The 19945-nt window shown below is 36.2% G+C and overlaps 1 protein-coding gene across 1 annotated transcript in view; it reads left to right on the top strand.

The window, feature by feature from the left end:
- EYS (eyes shut homolog) overlaps nt 1-19945 on the top strand; it is a 1626372-nt gene that overhangs the window by 1371647 nt on the left and 234780 nt on the right. The window lies entirely within an intron of this gene.

The raw sequence follows: 19945 nt of genomic DNA, 5'->3' as shown, positions 1-19945 counted from the left end.
CTAATGCCTTCAATAACATCAGAGGTAGAGCTTTCCAAATCAAAACTTCAGAGGTGAGCCTAGAATCCAATTTTAATAGGATATGCTAGAGTGAATTTCTTAGAATTTATAATCAGGTTTCCTAATAATCACTTTTTTATATAATGTTAAATGTATTAGAATTTAAAGATATGAATATTTAACATTTTAAAAAGCAATACAGTGAAAAGTTTTTTAAAGAAAAAATGCAATACCATGAAAATGCAATTACTACACAGTAAGAAAAAAAATTAGAAGTGTCAATTTGAGCATTATCCTCTTACTGGAATTAGTAATGTGTAAAATTTCCCTTGCACATTTTTGGTGATCCAGTATGTCTCACGTGATTCTTTTTTTTTTTTCTCACATGATTCTTTACCCCAAATTCATAGAAGATATATCACAATTTTATGGACAGGTAAAAATAAACAGATTCTAGGCTCAAAATTACCATCTTCAGAGTACTAGCAATTCCCGGCTCTGGTTTTCTCAGTCAGTGGTCTGAACATATTTGATATGTCACAGTTCCAAATCTAGTACTGCCTAGTTAGTTCCCTTCTCCTCTCTGTGAATCACACATGTTTAAGGCTGTAACTGCACTTGACTCTCACAATTTGAGGTTATCAAATTCATCTTTTTTTATTTTCTCCATGGTAGTATAGCTTGCAGGATCTCAGAGCTTGTTAAGTCTAACACTGTTATGCAGATCTGTCTCACTGACTGAATAAATATAAATTAACCACAATCCTGGATAAAGGATGATTAAATATACTTAATCTCTTTACTGTCCCTATAATTGAAAGAAAATGGCCGTAAGTCAAGAGCTTCTTAAACTTGACACTTTGGCCCAGATAAGTGCTGTGAGAGCTTGTTCTGTGTGTTGTAAGATGTTTAGCAACATCTCCAGCCTCAACATACTAGATGTGCGTAACACAGTATGTCTGTCCCCCACCCCAGGTGACAACCAAAAATGTCTCCAGACATTGACAAACATTCCCTGAAAAAGAACAAAATCACCCCTGGCTTAGAACCAAAGCATTAGATTGTGCTATTTTTGAAATGCAGTATCTAATCAGGGGTTGGCAGACTACAAACAAGGAGCCAATCTGGCCACAGTCTATTTTCATACAGCCCATGGCTAAGAATGGTTTTCACATTTTTAAAGGATGGCAAAGAGGAGGAAGAGGAGGAGGAGGAAGAAGAAGAAGGTATGTAAGAGACTGTAGGTAGCCTGCAAAGTTTAAAAATACTGCTACCTGGCACTCTACAGTAAAAGTCTGACAATCCTTGAGATAAATAAACTGAGGATAAATAAATTAAGTGACCTGCTCAATTTCACACATTCTTACATCATTTCTAGTTCTTTCATTATTCTCAACTTTGAATAGTTCTGCAATGTATGTGACACATGACAGTGAGCATTCATAATTAGGTTCCAAATAAAGAGCAAGGAAAAACATGATTCTCTTACATATGTTTGAGTTTGTAGTTGATGTTCCCTTTTCTGACTTCCTGTTTGGTTTGTACTAGGAATCCATGCAACATGCATTCTAGTTTCATATATACAACCCATTTTGGGGAACAGTAAAACATTATTTTTGTATATCTCAAGTATTAGAATAAGGATTTTGCCTACTTGCCTTTAGAGAATATCATAAACTTTGAACTATTATTACACATTGAAATACAGAGAATGGTAAGAATCTTTGAATTGTCTATTTGTTTCTTCTAAGATTTTATTTAAATTCAAGTTAGGTAACATGTAGTAAAGTACTGGTTTCAGGAGTAGAATTTAGTGATCCATTACTTACATGTAATACCCAGTGCTCATCACAATTGCCCTCCTTAATGCCCCTCACCCATTTAGCCCATCTCCCAACCACCTCCCCTCCAGCAACCATCAATTTGTTCTCCATAGTTAAGAGTCTTTTACGGTTCACCTCCATCTCTGTTTTTACTTATTTTATTTTTCCTTCCCTTTACTTATATTCATCTGTTTTGTTTCTTAAATTCCATATATGAGTGAAATCATATACTTGTCTTTCTCTGACTGATTTATTTCACTTGGCATAATCACTGTAGTGTCATCCACATGATTGCACATGACAAGATTTCATTCTTTTTAAGTTTATTTATTTTGAGACAGAGAGAGAGAGTGTGTGTGTGCATGAGTTGGAGAGGGGTATATAGAGAGGGGGAGAGAGAGAATACCAATCAGGTTCCACATTGTCAGCATGGAGCTGGACGTGGGGCTCAAACTCATGAACAGTGAGATCGTGACCTGAGCCAAAATCAAGAGCCAGATGCCTAACCAACTAAGCCACCCAGGCACCCCAAGATTTCATTCTTTGTGATGGCTAATATTCCAGTGTGTGTGTGTGTGTGTGTGTGTGTGTGTGTGTGTGTGTGGCTGTATCTTCTTTATCCATTCATCAGTCGATGGACATTTGGGCTCTTTCCATAATTTAGCTATTCTTGATAGTGCTGCTATAAACATTGGGGTGTGTGTGTCCCTTTGAATCAGCACTTTTGTATCCTTTGGATAAATACCTAGTACTACAATTGCTATGTCATAGGGTAGCTCTATTTTTAAATTTCTGAGGAACCTCCACGCTGTTTTCCAGAGTGGCTGCACCAGTTTGCATTCCCACCAACCGTGTAAGAGAGTTCCCCTTTTATCTGCATCTTTGGCAACATCTGTTGTTTCCTGAGTTGTTTATTTTAGCTATTCTGACAGGTGTGAGGTGGTATCTCATTATGGCTTTGATTTGTATTTCCCTGATGATGAGTGATGTTGAGCATCTTTTTGTGTGTCTGTTAGCCATTTGTATGTCTTCTTGGGAGAAATGTCTATTAATGTCTCCTGCCCATTTCTTAACTGGATTGTTCATTTTTTGGATGTTCAGTTTGCTAAGTTCCTTATAGATTTTGGATACTAACCCTTTATCAGATATGTCATTTGCAAATTTCTTCTCCCATTCCATTGGTTGCCTTTTAGTTCTGCTGATTGTTTCCTTCACTGTGTAGAAGTTTTTCATCTTGATGAAGTCCCGGTAGTTCATTTTTGCTTTGTTTCCCAACCTCCAGAGACATGTCTAGTAAGAAATTGCTACAGCGGAGTTCAAAGAGGTTGTTGCCTATATTCTCCTCTAGGATTTTGATGGTTTCCTGTCTCACATTTAGGTCTTTCATCCATTTTGAATTTATTTTTGTGTACGGTGTCAGAAAGTGGGCCAGCTTCATTCTTCTGCATGTCACTGCCAGTTTTCCCAGCACCATTTGTTGAAGAGACTATTTTTTTTCCCCATTGGATATTCTTTCCTGCTTTGTCAAAGTTGAATTGACCATATAATTGTAGGTCTACTTCTGAGTCCTCTATTCTATTCCATTGATCTATGTGTCTGTTTTTGTGCCAGTGCCATACTGTCCTAATGATTACAGCTTTGTAATACAGCTTAGAATTCAGAATTGTGATGCCTCCCTCTTTGCTTTGCTTTTCAACATTACTTTGGCTGTTCAGGGTCTTTTCTGGTTCCATTCAAATTTTAGAATTGTCTATCTATTGCCTGTTTCTCAACATAATACCACTTTCATTCCAAATAAAGAGCAGACACCCTTTTCTTTAAAATGCTTATTACCTCATGTTGTTTTGGTAAGTAGAATATTAATACTCAAGATACCCAATTTCATCGTGCTTCAGCTTAAACTCTTTTTTTTTTCTTTAGTGGTATAAGAATGTCATGTGTTATTTGTTGTGGTTCATTTTATGTTTAAGATTATCCCTTCTTCTTAATGCTTCAGTTGTAGGTTTCCTGATTGATAATTCTGGTTTCTTTGATTTCCATGGTTTAAGGCTACCTAGGATTCCCAACTTTGTCTGCACACTGGAATCACCTGTGTAGCTTCAAAAAATACATGTGCCTGTGTTTCATCCCTAGAGATTGGGAATTAGTTGATTGGGGTTATGGCCTGATCATTGTAATTTTTGTAGGACATCCAGGAGTTGTCAATGTGGAAATAAGTTTGGGGACCACTGATAAAAGAGTTAGGTATTTAGATTCAGAGCCAGTCTATTTGGGTCCATATCCTGGATCTTCTCCTTGTAAGGTTGGACAAATCACTTACAATCCCATGCTTCCATTCTCTTATCTGTAAAATGGACACTATAAGATTGCCTACTTGTGGAGGTTATGGTGAGTTAATATATGTAGTATATAGAAGCACTTGTTACTTGGCATTTAGTAAATTTTATTCAATCAATTATTATCAATTAATAGTAGCAGTAGTAGCAGTAGTAGTGTTGGTGATGTCATTACTTTGTATTGTCTTCAATCATTCTCTTCAAATTTTTGTTGTTATTGTTGATTTAACACCTAATGGACCCAGGATTTTGTCTACCATTTAATTTGAATACACTCCTGTTGTAAACCATTACAAAATACAGGCCTGACCAATGACAATATATTAGGAATCTAGAACCTTTTTATTTCCATTTACGTTGTTGAATTTATATTGATTAAATCAAGGTTCCTAACATATTAAATTGCACTGTGAAAATGTTCAAGAGGAAAGATACTATTGCTTTATGATTTTTTTCTCAGCTACTCAACAGCTAAATATTTGTTAAAGCCAAGTCATTTGGATTATCTGTAGATATTAAAAGTATAAGTCCACCCACAATTTAATGTATACATATTCTTTTTCTTAAGTTTGTTTTATTTATTGTTTTTAAGTAGGCTTCACACCCAGCGTGAAGCCCAGTGCAGGGCTTGAACTCACGACCCTGAGATCAAGACCTGAGCTGTGATCAACAATCAGCTGCTTAACCAACTGAGCCACCTGGGCACCCCTATACATATTCTGATCTCATTTGTGTCTAAATTACTTTTTAGCTATTTAATTTACATACATAAAACACTATCAGTATAATTTGGAGGGTTCTAGAAAACTTAAAATTTCTAATTTTTCCAGTGATTAGATTTGTTTCATTACCTTTTAGTCACACCCAATCTGAATGTAATTAAATTAACCTACAATATGTTTCCAAAGTGAATTTGAATAGACAACAAATTTTGACAGTTTGTGTAGACTTTTTGCCTAGGTTTGTATAATTTGTTTAAAAATATCTGTAAAAGAATTTCTGATCCATTTTAGATAATTAACCTTTTTATTAGAGTTATCATTGCTTGCTTATGAATGTATTTACAAATATTCTTTCTCAAATTCAGAGGTAAGATTATCCCTTGAAAAATTTACCTAAAATATTTTAGGAAATAAAATCCTTGATACTTTTCACCATTATCTAAATCCTCTTGAAAAGGTAAATTATGCCTTGCCAGAATTGGGCAGGAAACCAAATTTAATGGTTATGTGCCTATTAGAGTAAAAGGATTCTGTCTTCTCTCAAGGAAGCAGACTTATGATGAATGGGTGAAAATTAATTTGAGTAAGGTTTTGATTCAGGGTACGAGGAGGAACAATGAACAATAAAAGACAAACAATATAAAGACAAACAGCCCAATTTTAAAATAGGCAAAGAACCTGAACAGACATTTCTCCAAAGAAGACATATAAAAGGTCAATAGGCCTATGAAGACATGCTCAAAATCATTAGTTATTAGGGGAATGCAAATCAAAACCATGATATACCACTGTATACCTACTACAATGGCTATAATTTTATTTTCAAAATGAAAAATAACAAATGTTATTTGCAAGAGTGTGAAAAAATTGGAACCCTAGTACAATGCTGGTGGGAATCTAAAATAGTTTAGTCACTATGGAGAACAATTTGATGGTTCCTTAAAAAGTTAAATGTAACATTACTATATGACCCAGCAATTATGCTCCTAGGTACATACTCAAAAGAACTAAAAACAGGGACTCGAACAGATTCTTGTATTCCAGTATGCATAGCAGCATTGTTCACAGTAGCCAAAAGCTGTGAACAAATATATGTCTATCAAGAGATAGATAAAACGCCTTAAAAAAGGAATGAAATTCTAATACATGTTACAACATGGATGGACCTTGAAAACTTCATGCTAAGGTGAAATAAGCCAGACACAAAAGAACAAATACTATATGATTCCACCTACATGAAATGTCTGGAATAGACAAATTCATGGACACAAATTATATTCAAGGCTATTGAGGGGAGGCTGAATGGGGAATTATTGCTTAATAATTAGAGTTTCATCCATTTGGTGTGATGAAAAATTTTGGAAATAGTGGTGACCATCACACAATATTGTAAATATACTTAATGCCACTTAATTTTACACTTAAAAATGGTTAAAAGGGTAAACTTTATGTTATATATGTTTTACCACAATTAAAAGCAGGTTTAAAAAAAAAAAAAACTCTTGTGGGCAGATTCTGAATAGTTGAGTCCTGAGAACATGATAGGAACAAAATACTGTCTGGTGTACCAACCTTTTGATTTATTCCTAGAAAGTTTTTGATGAGAAGGTATAAACAGTGAGAGAAAATTTGAAAAGTTACAAAATGGAAACAGGTACAACTTTAATGCAGGGTAATTTGGAAAATAGCCAATAAAAATTACAAACACAAACTTTCTTCTTTGGTAATTCTACTTGTTGAATCTACTTATAGAAAAAAATGGAAATATATCCATAGAGAGAGGAGAGGTTACATAAAGTACAGTGAAATCCATACAATGAAGTACTCTACCACCTTAAAAAGAAACATGGAAACTCTTTGTGTCATGCTAGAACATAATCTCTAAAATGGATTAAATAATAAAAACACCATGGGAAGAATGTATATAGTATTTGTGTCCACATTTGTCTGTGTATGTGTGCATTTACAGATGCATAGAGGACTTCTGGATAAATAAACAAGAAATTGGTAACACTGGTTCCTCGATGGACAGGACTTGGGTAGTCCAGGTGTGGGGTAGGAGAAAGATTTTAGACTATATACATATCTTTGCATACCTTTTGAATCTTGAGTCATGTGAATATGTTGCATGAAAATAAAAAAATGTTTTAAAGTAATATTTTTAGGGGTGCATTGGTGGCTCAGTTGGTTAAGTGGCCAACTTTGGCTCAGGTCAAGATCTCATAGCTCATGAGGTTCATGAGTTTCAGCCCAGCATAGAGCTCTGTGCTTACAGACAGCTCAAAGCCTGGAGCCTGCTTCAGATTGTCTCCATCTCTCCCCTGCACAGTCTCTCTCCCTCTTTCTCAAATATAAATAAGCATCTAAAAAAACTCTAAAATAATCTTTTTATAATCCTTCATTGTAGAAAATAGTGCTGTATTACAGGGGGAAAAAAACATGTTCCTTTGCCCCTCGTTTTTATAACAAGACCTACCATTTACTTAGCTAGTGAACATTCATTCTGCTTTTACTTCAAATCAGAGTTTCTCAAGATGAACATTGTTGATAATTTAGGGATATATATGCTTTGTTGTTAGGGGCTGCCCTGTGCATTATAAGATGTTTAGCAGCATTGGTGACCTCTTCCTACTAAATGTCAGTGGCATCCTCCTCTTGCTGTTGTGACAAAGATTTCTCCAGACATTGCCAAATGTTCCCTGGAGGTAAATGGGGCAAAAAGGAAACCCAGATTGAGAAACACTGCCTTGATATAATCCATGTATGGTGTTGAACCCAGTATCTGGTTTAAGAAAATCTTCGGGGTGCCTGGGTGGCGCAGTCGGTTAAGCGTCCGACTTCAGCTCAGGTCACGATCTCGCGGTCCGTGAGTTCGAGCCCCGCGTCGGGCTCTGGGCTGATGGCTCAGAGCCTGGAGCCTGTTTCCGATTCTGTGTCTCCCTCTCTCTCTGCCCCTCCCCCGTTCATGCTCTGTCTCTCTCTGTCTCAAAAATAAATAAACGTTAAAAAAAAAATTTAAAAAAAAAAAAAAGAAAATCTTCAATAAAGGGTACCTAACACACACACATCACGGGGTCTCACACACACACACACACATACACACACACACACACACACACACACACACACACACACACAGAATGGCTTTTATACAAACAGTGGCAAAACTGTTAAACAATGAAGAAATGGCTTCGTGACATAATGAGCCTTCTTTCATTTGAATATTCAAACAGGTTGAAATTCATCCTTTACAAAGCCTTTACAAAGTGTCTTCCTTTAAGTAGGAGAATTGACTGTGCATCTCAAGTCTTTCCTACCACTAAGACTCCTGGGTTCTGAGTACAGTTGACCCTGTTCCAGTTTGCATTTATAGGTATATAACTGTTAATGTGAGAAATTCTTCTTTATAAAGCTTGTCCGATTATTTTGTTCTGCTGATAAAAAGTGCATGGAACTGTGTTGTATTATGATGCTCTACAAAAAGACCATAAAGAGAAAAGGGGAGGAGGGTCATTTTTTCTCTTCTAAGTACTAGAAAGGAAAGTAGCTTGATCCTTACAACCCTATACTTATATAATCACTCAGAATGAAACAATCATGTGTGTATTTTAATATTCCTATTACATCTAGTGCTTTTTTTTTTCTTTGAAAACTATCACTTCAGGAAATTCTAGGCTCTGGCTGAGGTATTAGCAAAATGAGAACCCCTTCTCAATTCAGAAAATGCTTTTGAGTAGAGAAAATATTCAAAGATTCTTTAATAAGGTTGATAAGTTTCCTCATTTGTGGATACTTCTTTGTTCTCCCCTTTACAATTCACAATGTAATATAGAATTGCTTCTGTGGTGACATAAAACTTTGATTCCCTGGAAAGTCTTTGAATAGAAGGACACGCTTTCTCCACCCATCTACAGCACCACCACTGAGAACTTTCTTTGGCCTAAAGAACTTATGATTTCAAAATTTGTATTATTCTCCCCAAGATTAAGACACTAGATTCTCAGTTGGTTGAAGGTTAAAGTAAACCACTGTGGAAATGTTTGCTACATTGGTTGTCAACAAAACATCTGCAATTGATAAAAAGCTTTGAATATAAACATTTCCTTTTACTATAGATAGCAAATATAATCCCACCCCCTAAAGGTAATTAAAAACAAACCAAAGGGAAATGTGTTTTAGATTTCAAAGTATCAAATAGTAAAGGACTGTAAATTGCTGAATATATTTTTGCCATTTCTTTTCCAGTTACTACTATGACTGTGTTCACCCTTAGTGTTTAGTGAATTAGTGATCACAGTCCCCTTTGCACTTTAAAGAGGTCTGTTAGAATGTTTTTATTACTCTATTTGAATTGCAATAAATGCAGGTACTAGATTTAGGTATCTGTAATAGATTTGTGTTTATTGCATCAGTGTTTCCTGTCAAATTTAACTACACTGTGAAAATGTTAAAAAAGAGATACACTGTTGCTTTCTGATCTTTTTCATAACCACTCCACAACTGAGATATTTGTTAAACCCAAATCTTTTAGATTATCTGTATACCTTAATAAGGTGTCCACTTATAATTCAATATATACACATTCTAATCTCATTTATGTCTGAATTCCATTTTAATTATTGAACACTGCTAATATTCTAATCCTTGCCTCTAATTTTTAACATTGTTTCATTAAAAAAAGAAAAACTTCTGCTCTGTATTTTCTTATTGTGGCTGCTGTAACCTAATTGCCATAAAATTGATGGCTTAAAACAATAGAAATTTACTTTCTCATAGTTCTGGAGTCCAGAACTATGAAGTCACTGTGTCAGTAAAACCACCCTGCCTTCAGAGGCTTGAGGGAAGATTTGTTCCTCACCTCTTCTATCTTTGAGTCATTGGCAGCATTTTGGTGTTTCTGGAATTCACTTCAATCTCTGCTTCCATCTTCACATCAAAACCCAGCTATGTCAGTTAGGTACTAGGGGACCGCAGATAGTTAGCCCCTCAGGTACTCAACTTCCTGATCTTTAAATGGAAACAAAAACCAACATGTTTCTGCTTCATTCGTGGGGAGGATGATGTTGAATATTTTAAAGTCCTTGGGGAGGGGCACCTGGCTGGCTCAGTCACTACAGTATGGGACTCTTAATCTGGGGATGGTGAGTTCAAGCCCCACATTGGGCATAGAGCTTACTTTTTAAAAAAGAATTTAAAGGTAAAATACTTGAGGAAAATAAAATGCTTGGTTCATAATAAATGATATACAAATGTTTATTAAATAAAGCAAACTATCCCATTATAAGAGGCCATTGCTGTAATAACAATGTATATCCAGTGAAGGTATCTCTGTCACTTTCAAATGATGTATTCCAGTGTGTCCTCTCATTGGTCAAGCATTGCTTACAGTAGATAGAAGATAAGACAGAGCAGCATGAAAGCATGAGATACTGGACTGGGGCTCTTTAAAGAAGAGCAAAAAAAGCTAAAGATGAGGAAAAAAATATTCTCCTTTTTGTTTGTTTTCTATAATCAGTAAAGATAGGCACTCTTTGAACTCCCTATTTTCATTTTTGCCTCATGAGCCTGGCAATCACAAGCTCCCAGTTTGTATCTCTGAGTAAAATCTTCCCAGCATCACTTGCTCACTGAGTTTGAGTGAGACTTGAAGACGAAGCACAAATCTGTCAGCTCTCATTAACACTAACCTACACTGCCAATACTGGTGTGCCGGCCCTGATTCCTCTGGTTTTGGTGAAAGTTGACCTCTCAAAGAATGGTAGTGTCTTTCCTGTCTACCCTCTATGAAGACCTTCAGAAGACAACTGCTTTATCTACCTCCACCTCCCCACCACCTACTAGTTTCTTACATAATAGGGATTCATTTGTTTATTGAATGAATAGATCGATTTTAAGTTGTATAAGATAATTTTCCTGAACACTAATTTATTTTATGCTTTATTTCCCTATACAGATTTTCCCTTTTTCTTCTATTTCCTACTATTTTCCCTCATATGAAAAACTAGTGTAGACTCAGTCCTATAATGAACAAATTTTAGTATGAACAAATGTACATGGGTTTTTTAATTTTTTTTAATGTTTATTTATTTTGAGAGAGAGAGAAGACAGAGTGCAGCCAAGAAGGGGCAGAGAGACAGGAAGACACAGAATCCGAAGCAGGCTCCAGGCTCTGAGCTGTCAGCACAGAGCCTGATATGGGGCTAGAACCCACGAACTCATGGGATGTGGAATTGAGAAGGAACTTCAGGTCAGATCATGACCTAAGCCGAAGTCAGACACTTAATGACTAAACCACCCAGGCGCCCCTGAACAAATGTACATGTTTTAAGATAAAATGAAGTATTAGAGTTTAAAGGTAACTACCTTAAACCATTTGGATCAAGATTACATAAATAAAATTAATTGAGATTATGTATTTAGAGCTTATTAAATTTCTTCATCATTGTGGGCTTATAGGCCTCACAGTAATTGAGTTTTCTATTTGTATCAAGTAATATAAAATTTTGAAACCATCTCTGTCAGCAATTTTGCTTTGCACATGACATGACATGGATTTTGGTCTACTTGGTGTATTTCATTTGTCATCTTCTGGAAAACTTCTAAAAGGTTAATGTAATTGTTTTTCTTATCATAAACAACTCCAGAAGTATGTTGTCTCTATTGTAAGGGTGAAAGACAAAGCATTTTTTCATCATCCTAATCATTTATTTAATTACATTTTTCTCAGTTTTTAAATTCGGAGTGCTTTCATGGGAGCTATCAATAAGAAATAGACCCTAAATTAAGGAGGAGCTAGTAATGCTTCTTCAAGCATTAAGCCTAGATTACATATATTCATTGATTGCATCTATTTTTATATTGATTGAATTTCTAAAATTTTACTTGTCTGGCTATCTCCAAATTGAAAGTTTGCTTGGGGTAAGAACTTTACTTTTCTTCTCTCCATATCAGAAGTTTCAAAGATGGGGAAGCCACGTTTGGCAAAGGTGTATAGGAAGGACAATTGGGCGGGGGGGGGGGGGGGGGGGGAGTGGCATGCATTAAAACCTTAGAAACCATAAAGAAAAAGTTATATATAAGAATGAGAAATAGATGGACTTTCCCAGAGAAAATTGAATAAGCGGAGACAAGGGACACTTAGATGGCGTGCCAGCTGACAAAGAAATATGAAACCAAAGACGTACTGATCCTGAGGCATGGCTCGCTGGATCACACTACAGCCTTTTTACATTTAGAGTGATGAGAATATTTACAAGTTTGACTTCGAGAGTGCTTGTGAAATTTAAATCCTTTGCATCTCTATTAATCTCTCTCTTCATATTTTTAATAAAAGCTAGATTAATAAATTGGATTAAATGTGGTACAGTATAAATATTTTAGCATCGAAATATTATTTTTTAAAATAAATCTCAAAATACACAGGCAGGAAAATCAATCATATGCTACAAATAATACTAATCATGCAAAACCCAGTATTTAGAAGACAGGTAAACCGCACGTTTATTATTTAGGTAAGGCAATTTTGTAAGAATCAGCCATCACTCGCTGTAATACTTCTAAAAAATGACAGGGATGCACATGGTTTTTTCCTAAGGGAAACTGGTCTTTGGTTTCACTCCTAAGCTAACAGAAGTGAATCTCTCTACATACCCATATCATCAGAATGGCTTTTTGTTCAAATTGGGTGAAATAATCTATTATTAAATTGATTTTTTTCAAATGCTATTTCAACTTGGGAAACTTTGGTAACTCAAAATATGTGTATATGAGAGTTTAGGGGTTGAAGAGGAAAGGATCAGAAATGAGTATTTTCAACTCCTGAGTTTTGACTGTTTACTTAGTGGACTGGATACAAATATACCCCAAGATTGCTAAAAACAAATGAATTGAGCAACAAGACTTGAAGGGTAAAACTAAGTACTAATTGGCATTTATAAACTGTGTATGTGTAGGTTTTAGGGGTAATATTCTTAAAACCCCCATTTATCAGCAGAGTAAACTGATCCAACCTAGAGCTATGAACAGAGTATGAATAAAACAGATTTCCTATTGAAGTTCCAAATTAAATGCCAACAATGAAGCTAAGCTTTGCAACTTAATGCCCTTGTTCTAAGTGAATACCTAAATCCTACTAGGAAATATTCAAGAATCTCCATGGATTCAAGATCTTAGAGGAAAAAGGGGAGGATAAAGGGTTGAATGATTTGTAGCTTTGCCAATTTGCCAGGCATAAATACTCCCACTATGGTCAATTTCAAATTACCAACATGAATTCACAGATGTGTGAATTGAGAAAGAACGCACAAAACCAGCTCTCGTGAGTCAGTACTAGCCTTCTCCAGCACACCATTGAAGCTTCTTACCATGATATTCAGATAGATTAAAGCCAGATGTCAGGTCAAAAAACACAATATTTCTGAATACAAATTTCAATTTGTGTAATTGTAATAGTCATTATGTGAATGTTTTTACTGGGCAAAGAAAACAAGGGTATTCTGGCCGTCTATACTTTTGTAGGTGCTACCAGGAGACCATGAAATCTCTGGTCTGTATATGCTGTAGATCCCAGTGCACATGAATTGGATAGTGTAGTCAGAAGTAAAATCACAGTTTTTGGAATATCTGTGATATCTCATGACAGCTGCTTGGTTGTTCCCTTGACGACTGCTCTGGCTAATCAAGGGTGTAAATGAAGTTCCTGCTCCAGCAGTCTTCAGGAATCATTGCAGATTCTTTCTTTAGTATCAGTGCTTCACAGGATAATGGCTCGGTTTTCTCAGTAATTTATTATTCAGGATATTTGGGCTATCTGTCAGTCAGAGAAAAGGCTAAATAAAATAACCTAAAGCCAATGACCATCTCATGACAATCATCTAGAGGCAGGAAGTCCTTGTAACAATCACCTATCAGACAGAGGTCAGGCAGCATTCCTTGTACAAACTGTTTGTGTGGCCATCCTGGCCAGCTCTTTGGTGCTCTAAATAAAAAGGCATGCTTCAAGGTGCCTTTGGTGTGTTTACATTGCTTTTATTTGGCAAAGGGCCTAACAGTGATTTTTGTGTCTGATCCTTTTTTTACATTCATTTAACATATAGATTGTGCTGAGTCACATTAACAACCTCAAACAGTATGGCTGTGTTGATTGGGCTGTATGAAACCTTCGTGGTCGTAAACAGCATCTTCTTACATTTGCCCACACAGCCATGACAGTCACATTAGATACATGACCGGTAAGGAAAACTGTATGTCTCTGGACAGTTTCATCCATACTGCCTGATGTATAATCTTTTAAATATATTTTCCCCTGTTTTCCTGTTGCAAACAGGGACCTAAAACAATCACACTGTCAATTAGATCCTATCTGTGGGGAGCAGATGCCTTTCAGTGCCTCCATCTCTGCCATGTACCTTTACTGCCATCTGCCGATCTGAGTCTCCCATCTCAGCTATTCATATGCAGAGCTAACTCTCACAACTCCAGTGAAACTTTGAGCCGAATGTGGAGATCATAGCAGCTAACATTGAGGTTAATCTCTCTCAGTCCTAAATCTAGCCAGAAAGATTCTTTTAATGGAAGTTCCAAGCTGGAGCTTAATGTGAATGTTGTCTATTCATTTCAGAGTAATACTTAACATGTGGTAAACATTAAGGCTGGTTATTTTTTGTCATAATAGTTACTATCTTGGAGATTCACTTAACTGCTATCTATATTAAAGGTTATCCATATAGAGAACTTGTTTTTACATTCATTTTTAAAGTCTAATTTAGGTAAATAAAGAAACCCAGCAAAGTTAATTCATGTCCAAAATTTAAAATAGACAAGCTAGGGGTGCCTGGGTGGCTCAGTCGGTTGAGCCTCCTACTTCGGCTCAGGTCATGATCTCACAGCTTGTGAGTTTGAGCCCTGCGTTGGGCTCTGTGCTGACAGCTCAGAGCCTGGACCTGCTTCTGCTTCTGTGTCTCCCTCTCACTGCCCCTAACCCACTCACATTCTGCTCTGTCTCTCTCAAAAAATAAATAAACATTTAAAAAAATAATAATAAAATAGACAAGCTAGAATCATTGCTGTATAATAACCAAACCCAGTGAGTGATAAGAGAAAAGAACATATTTTGCACCTGTGGAAGGATTCAGTATTGCCATCAACTTTGCAATATTCCCTAGACACAGTTGGTGCTGTTCAGTTATGTTACTTTTATATCATGGCTTAAAATTCTATAGCTACTACAATTATGCATGAGCTATGTTTTGTGAGCCTTCAGCATAGCACTACATTGGCCTTTTAAAGCATTTAATTTCATTATGGTATAATGCCAGTGACTCATATAACTCCAAGATTTGACAAATCAAACATAAGTACCTTAGAGAAGAAAGAAATCCATACTTCCTATTTCTCTCTGGAAGAAAGACAAACCACTTTACTTATGTGCTTTTGAAATCTGCCACTGAAGAAAAACATGAGACAGATGCATTGAAATGTGAAAGCGCGCACACACACACACACACACACACACACACACACAACCTGAGATGGAAAAAGCCAAAGAAATTATTCTTTCCAAATTTAAAAGCCTGCAAAATTATAAAGGCACCTCCAATGTGCTTAATTTCCCTTCATTCCACCCCTCACAGATTAAAGATAACTTTCTATTTACATGGCCCTTCAAAAGTTAGGACTCAGGGCACCTGGGTGGCTCAGTTGGTTAAACATCTGGCTCTTGATTTCAGCTCAGGTCATGATCATATGGTTCAGTTCATGAGATTGAGCCCTGCATTGGGCTCTACAGTGACATTGCAGAGTCTGCTTGAGAGTCTGTTCCTCTCTCTGTCCCCACATGTGTGTGCTCTCCCTCCCTCTCTCTCTCATAATCAATAAATAAGCATTAAAAAAAGTTATAACTCAATTTTATCTTTATTGTTGTTTTTTCTTATTGTAAAAAAAAAAGTGAGACTTCTGGTCAAGATGACTGTAACATCACACTTTGACGTTCCTCCTTAGTGTCAAACACATAGCAACAATATAGAAAATTTTAAAATACACAACTGAAAATACAAAAGCGAATTCAAAAACAAGATAGACATCTTCCCAGACAAGAAACCGACAAAACTGCAAAGCATCAAGAGCTAAGACTGCAGGCCTGCCAAGATCTAGGTCTAAAAACAGGGATGCTCAGCAACTATAAGGGAATTTAAGCTAGTCATTCAAGTATACATGTGATATCTCTATCATTTATCTACCTATCTACCCACAGAGAAAAAGAGAGACTGTCCTCTGGGATTCTGTCTTTTAGCAAACTGCCAGCCTACAAAGAACAGAGACAACCAAAGCATCATGAGCAGAACTGTACCAAGCAATCTTTTCAGCTCTGAATGGACCAAAGGATACCTTCAATATCACCATAGAACAGAACTGCCAAATATACATTATCCAAGATTCAGGTTTAGATGCTCTGAAGATCAGGTAGGGTTCTCATTAGTCAAGCAGACATGGGTTGCCTAATGATGAGCACAACAAGGAAAATGGAAGTGAGGGGAAAGAGAAAAAAAAAAAAACTAAAAATGAGGCTGCACAGCACAGTATCAGAACACATGGCAACACTGAGAAAGGAGCAAAGGAAATCAACAAGTGGAACATGAATCACTCTAGATAAAATCATTTTTATGGAAAAATCTGACAAAAACTTTTAAGTAAATATTTCTGGGATGCTAGAAAACATTAGTGAAAGAATAACTCGTCTTAAAGGAGAATCTATAAAGGAAAATCAGGCATAAATTATACAAAAATGATGCAAAAGATTCAAAATCCTGGGGAATAAAATATTCATTAAAATTTAAAATTTATTGGGGCGCCTGGGTGGCGCAGTCGGTTAAGCGTCCGACTTCAGCCAGGTGAGGATCTCACGGTCCGTGAGTTTGAGCCCCGCGTCAGGCTCTGGGCTGATGGCTCAGAGCCTGGAGCCTGTTTCCGATTCTGTGTCTCCCTCTCTCTCTGCCCCTCCCCCATTCATGCTCTGTCTCTCTCTGTCCCAAAAATAAATAAACGTTGAAAAAAAAATTAAAAAAAAAAATTTTTAATTTATTAAAATTCTGTCAACAGAATAAATAGTTCCTAGAGACTGCTGCAGAAAAAATTGGTGCCTAGGAAGAATACAGGACAGAGAAATTAAGAAAGTATTTTAAAGATGTGAAAGCAAGATTAAGAAATTTAGAGAACAGTTTAATTGTCTTCTGAAAAGTGTCTAACATAAATTCTAGAAGAAGAGATTTCAGAGGCTGTCAGAAAGCAATACAGTCGACCCTTGAACAACATGGGTCTCAACTGTGTGGGTCCACTTATATGCAGATATTTTTTTTTATAAATACAGTACAGTACTATAAATGCTATTTCCTCTTCCTTATGATTTTCTTGATAACATTTTCTTTTCTCTAGCTTAATTTAGTGTAAGAGTACAGTATATAACATATATAACATATAAAACGTGTTAATTGGCTGTTCATGTTGGTTATTGGTCAGACTTGTGGTCAACAGAAGGCTATCGGCTAACTTTTAAAAGTTGTATGTGTATTTTCAAGTATGCAGGGCAGGGGTGGTCACCCCTAACCCCTGTGTTGTTCAAGAGTTAACATACCTAACATGAAGATAGTTTACCTGGAAAGAAAGCATGAAATCTAAGAAAACAAAAATGTCAATAAATTATTTTTGTTTTTATATAAATAAAGCCTGAATTTTTTTATAAAACTGAATTTTTCTTTTAAGAGGTGAAATTTAAAATTATTGTATGTTCCATGTCCAAAATATGGAAAATACAAATAAGCAAAAAAGACCAATTAAAAATCATCTTCATTCTCAGCATGCACAGATAGCCACTGTTAATATTAGCGAGAGTAGATCATCAAGTATTATCTCTATGCATAATTTTTTATAAAAATGGTATATCACTCAAATTGTCTATCCTTTTTCTATTCTATACAAATATTTTTCTATGCCATTAGTTAATATTCTAACTCCTGTTTAAGAGCTGCATAGCATTCAATTATATAAAAGTACTTGATTAAACAATCCACTCTCCATTGTTTACATTTGTACAACCCTTCCCTTGGTTTTGGATACCCTGAACTTCCACTTTGAGCACGCTCTTCTAAAAATTTAAAAATAAATTATCTTGCCAAATAGGAATTTTCTGCCAAATTGTTTAGCCTATTAAAGACTGTAAATACAAAGAACAAGAATGTTACAGACACTGGAAAAAATGTTTCTTTCATCAAATTTTAGTTTTCAAGGTAATGCAACCTGAGTATTTGATTTTGAATCCCATTATAGGTAATATTAGTAGAAGTAGATGAACACTTCATCTTGACTGTGTAATTTATTTTCGTAAAAATCTCTTTAGAGATCCCTGTCTAGTCAGCAAATAATTGCTTTAACTTTGGATTTTAATATTAGCACTGAATGATTTATGTACATTAAATAATGTGATTCTCACTAACCATTTATGAACCAAGAATGATTATCTCCCTTCTGTGGATAATCACACTTTAGGGAAGAAAGGTTAAGTGGTTTGCCTAGGATCACTCAGCTAGTCAATGAATTATCTCAAAATATGATCCTTAAGTCTTTAAATCATTCGACTTGGCTGGCCTCAGCAATACTTGAGAGGCATACGGGATATGTATGCCTCAAATGATTTATGTGGCATAATGTCTAAATTTGTTTATAGAGCATTTTTTCATTGCCTATCATACAGTTTGGTCTGTAAGCAAAAATGAGATATTATAAAAATGAACATGATAAGAATCTACATGTAGAAAAATCTCTGGTGAAATTAGAGCATCAATTTCCAAAATGGTACATAAACCAAGCAGACAATAGAATCAACCATTTAGTGGAAGGGCCAGGGGAAGAAAAGAAGGAGGTAACAGAAAGTAAATAGGGTAGAGTAGCTTCCTTCTATAGCACTGAAGTTAATGGTTAGATTTTAACAAGCTCTGAATGAAACAAACAAAACGAGATCTTACTATGTCTTTTTTTTTTAATTTTTTTTTAACGTTTTATTTATTTTTGAGACAGAGAGAGACAGAGCATGAACGGGGGAGGGGCAGAGAGAGAGGGAGACACAGAATCGGAAGCAGCCTCCAGGCTCTGAGCCATCAGCCCAGAGCCCGACGCGGGGCTCAAACCCACGGACCGCGAGATCGTGACCTGAGCTGAAGTCGGCCGCTTACCCGACTGAGCCACCCAGGCGCCCCAGATCTTACTATGTCTTAATAAGGACATGTGCATTCCCTGAGAACTATTTCCTGCATTTCCAGAATAAAGCATCTGTACAGGTCTACCTTCCCATTTCAACTATAATGACAAATGTGCTTCATATATCACCACAATTTACAATTCACACAAATGCGACACTCTAGAGGTTATTTGTGGAATTTAAACATCTTCAACAGTGATCTGATCAGAATTAGAAGTGTCCTTGGTAAACTGGAGCAGGGGCCCAAAAAGTAGTGTGATAATATATTAAAAGGACCATATCAGATTTGTATTTCTAGGTAAAGGGGAAGAGAAAACCAGCATGACCACTATCCCTTTCTGGAGCAAGGGGGTGAGGGTGGGGGGGTGGGGGAAGGAAGTTCTGGTTTGCTTTTTCCATTCAACTTAGACCCCAAAATTGATTTTAAGAAAAATATTGAGGGGCGCTTGGGTGGCGCAGTCGGTTGAGCGTCCGACTTCAGCCAGGTCACGATCTCGCGGTCCGGGAGTTCGAGCCCCGCGTCAGGCTCTGGGCTGATGGCCCAGAGCCTGGAGCCTGTTTCCGATTCTGTGTCTCCCTCTCTTTCTGCCCCTCCCCCGTTCATGCTCTGTCTCTCTCTGTCCCAAGAATAAGTAAACGTTGAAAAAAAAAAATTAAAAAAAAAAAGAAAAATATTGATAAGTGTTTTAACTAATGATTTTTAATAAAACTGACTTTTTCTTTTAAAAGTGGAATTACCAACTGATCCTGATGTACGAGGCACTTACCTTGTTTTAGCACTGAGAAATCCTGCATCCTGGAAAATGTCTTAGTCAT

The sequence above is a fragment of the Prionailurus viverrinus genome, chromosome B2 (assembly GCF_022837055.1).
Source record: "Prionailurus viverrinus isolate Anna chromosome B2, UM_Priviv_1.0, whole genome shotgun sequence".
In the NCBI taxonomy this organism is placed as follows: domain Eukaryota; kingdom Metazoa; phylum Chordata; class Mammalia; order Carnivora; family Felidae; genus Prionailurus; species Prionailurus viverrinus.
This window is presented reverse-complemented; position numbering and strand designations above follow the sequence as displayed.